Source organism: Pipistrellus kuhlii, unplaced genomic scaffold, assembly GCF_014108245.1.
Source record: "Pipistrellus kuhlii isolate mPipKuh1 unplaced genomic scaffold, mPipKuh1.p scaffold_m20_p_37, whole genome shotgun sequence".
NCBI classification, from domain to species: Eukaryota; Metazoa; Chordata; class Mammalia; order Chiroptera; family Vespertilionidae; genus Pipistrellus; species Pipistrellus kuhlii.
The window spans coordinates 97643-101036 of NW_023425537.1; the positions used below are offsets into that span (position 1 = coordinate 97643).

At 55.1% G+C, this 3394-nt stretch overlaps 1 long non-coding RNA gene across 1 annotated transcript; it reads right to left on the bottom strand.

Moving 5' to 3' along the window:
* Nucleotides 1-530: 530 nt before the first annotated feature.
* LOC123651101 lies at nucleotides 531-2262 on the bottom strand. The gene is made up of 2 exons (XR_006739579.1): nucleotides 2044-2262; nucleotides 531-1793 (listed from the first exon to the last, which is right to left on the bottom strand). It is a non-coding gene; the product is annotated as an uncharacterized LOC123651101 (long non-coding RNA).
* Between the last annotated feature and the right edge of the window lie 1132 nt (nucleotides 2263-3394).

The window sequence follows — 3394 nt, forward strand, 5'->3', positions numbered from 1 at the left end:
TTGGTGTCCTTGGACCCACTCAGACAATGAAATGTGATCCAAGGAAGTCCTCTCAGGGGTGCCCAGCCTGCGGCTGCCTGCTCCTCATGCCTGTCCCACACCCCTCCTGCAGAGCTGGGCACTCTCCTTATAGCAAGGGCCCCAGTCTGACTCCCACCCGTACCCCCAGCACGGTGTGCACAGCCAGCTGTTGGCAGTGCTGGCAGCCAAACATCTGGGGTGGAATGGTGGGCTGGGAAGCAGCCAACCCAGGAGCACAGGACAGGGAGACAGGAGACCTGGCTTCAGCACTCAGCCTGGCTGTGTAGCCATGGGAACCTCTCCTCACTTCGATGGGGCAGGGACTGTATATGTTATGCATTAACTCCCTTTGCTCCTCCCAACAGTGTATAAGGTGGATATAATGATCCTTAAATAAATAAGGATGAATGAGGGAACCCAGCGAGGCTGAAGTAACTTGTTCAAGGTCATCAGCTGGGAAGTGATAGTTGACCCCAGCACTTGCACTTTTAACTGTGCTGCCTCTGTTGGGATAGGGGGGAAAAAAGTGTATTGGCTAGCTAATGCTGCGTAACAAGTTACCATGCCATTGAGTGGTACAGAACCACCAACATGATGACACATAGTTTCTATGGGTCAGGGGTCAGGGAGTGGATGCACTTGGGGTACTGGCTTGGAGTCTGTCATGAGGCTGCAGCCACGGTGTCGGCCAGGGTTGCGGTCATTGAAGGCCGGGCTAGGGCTGGAGGGTCTGCGTCCTAGATGGTGCCCTCAGATGGAGCTGGTTGGTGGCTGGAGGCCTCGGTTCCTCACCATGTGGACTCTCCACAGGCTGTTGGAGTGGCCTCGGGACGTGGTTGTGGGTTTTCTCCTGGGAATGTGTTCCGAGAGAGGAGAAGGCAGAACTGAAACGTGGTGACTAAGCCGTGGATGGCACACGTGCTGCTATTTCCACGCTATCTTGCTGCTGACAGGGCAGCCATGTTCACGAAGGGAACTCCGGGAGGTGGGATCAGAGAGGCCGCCTTGGAGGCTGGCCACCACAGGGGGCGACAGAGAGCCGCTGCCAGGTGGTTGGGAGGGTCACATCACAGAAGAGGTGGAAGCATGCCCTGGGCATCTGCTAGAGCTGCCACACCACAAAGTGACAGAAACGGATTCTCTCACAGGTCTGGGGGCTGCAAGTCCAAAGTCAAGGTGTCGGCAGGGTCACGCTCCCTCCGAGAGTTCAAGGGGAGAATCCTTCCTTGCATTTTATAGCTTCCGGTAGCTCCAGGCATTCCTGGGCTGTGGCCTCCTATCGCTCCATCTCGGCCTTCCCCTTGGCTTGGCACTTTTCTCTGCGCCTGTGTGTCTTCTTTTCTGTCTCCGATAAGGACACTGGTCATCGGATGGAGGGCCCACCTTAATCCAAGGTGATCTCCTCTCAAAACCCTTCTCCTAATGACATCTTCAGAAGCCCCGGCAGCAAATCAGGTCACATTCTGGGGTTCCAGGTGAGCGTATCTTTCCTCAGGGGGTGGGGAAGAGAAGCGCCATTTAATCCACCAAACCCCTCAACCAACGCTGTCCCGGTCACCTATTGCTGTACAGTGAATGCACCCCAAACTTAGTGACCTCAAACAGCAGCCGCTGGTTTGAGTGAGGAATTCGGGGAGGGCCTGCCTGGGTGGTGCTGGCTTCCGATCTGTCATACCTTTGCAATCAGGACAGTGGACGGTGCTGGGACAGTCCGGGGCTGAGGCAGCTAGGGACTAGGCAAACATCTTTCTCTCTTCCTGTGGTCTCGGGACCTTCCTTTTTCTTTCTTTTATTTTAACATATATATTTTATTGATTTTTTACAGAGAGGAAGGGAGAGGGATAGAGAGTTAGGAACGTCGATGAGAGAGAAACATTGACCAGCTGCCTCCTGCACACTTCTCACTGGGGATGTGCCCACAACCCAGATACACCCTCTTGACCGGAATCGAACCTGGGACCTTTCAGTCCGCCGGTCGACGCTCTAGCCACTGAGCCAAACCGGTTTCGGTGGTCCCGGGACCTCTCTGGGTGGCCTCCCCGTGCGGCTAGTTGGGCTTCCTCACAGCATGGCAGCCTGGGGGAAGTCAGACCACTTCCTGAAGAGCAAGGCCTTCAGAATCACTGAGGGTCACCTCCACGGTGCTCTGCCATTCAAGACACCCCCAAGGCCCTCTCTTCCCCCAGATTCACGACAGCTCTCAGCCGTAGCGCACCCCCCTTTACAGATGCAGAGCCTGAGGCTCAGGGCAGAGCCACACCTGAGCCCACCAGTGACTTCAGGGCCCATAACTACAGCCACTCTTAGCCCTGTGGATGCTCTCTCTTCTCCAATTATCTGTGCCTTCAACCTGGGGAAAGGGGCCCGATCAGGTCCCAGGCTGCTCTTGAGGACGGATTGGGGACAATAGGGATCGTGTGAGCAGGAAGGAGGCCTGAGGACGAGTCGCCAGCTGCCCTGGCTTCCAGCCCTGCTCGGCCACGCCTGTCGGTGAGGTCCTGGGCAGTTTCCTGCTCAGTCGCCGAAGGAGCCATGCCCGCCCCGCTGCCTTTCACGGTGGTCACGGCTGGCAGGAGGTTCAATACGCTGGAGTGCTTGCTAAGCTGTTTAATGCTGTTCAAACAAAAGGCGTCGCCTGTCTCTTTGAGCTGCTCAGAGTGCCACGAGCATCTGGCTGCTTTGCGGATATTGGCTGATTTTAATTTAAAGGTTCCCCACGAACCCCGGAAGGAGCAGCAGGTCCCGGCAGCTACGCTCTGCAACCAAGGATGGTTACCCAGGAGACGGCGGGGTCCAGGCATCAGGGAGGGACTGTGGACTTCGGAGCTTGCCCATCCTTGTTGCCCCAGAGTAGCCAGTGAAGAAGGCTGGGGAAGGGAGAATCTTTCAGAGGATTCGTGTCACTGAGGGCTGTGTACACAAAGGACCCCAAATTTAGTGCTTTACCTGGTGATAATTTTTTAAATTTATTTTTTTAAATATATATTTTATTGAATTTTTACAGAGAGAAAGGGAAAGGGATAGAGAGTTAGAAACATCAATGAGGGAGAAACATCGATCAGCTGCCTCTTATATACCCCCTACTGGGGATGTGCCTGAAACCAAGGTACATGCCCTTGACCGGAATCGAACCTGCAGACCGACGCTCTATCCACTGAGCCAAACCGGCCAGGGCCTAGTGATTCATTTTTATCTGTCGTGGTTGTGTAGCTGACAGGGCTCAGCTGACCAGTTCTTCCTCAGCGAATGGGCTGGTGTCTCTATACATTTGCAATCAGAGAGCAGCTGGGTCTATGGTCATCTGAAGGCCCGACTGGGCTGGGTGTCCAAGATGGCAGCTCAAGGCTCTTCCACGTGGCCTCTCTCTCCAGCG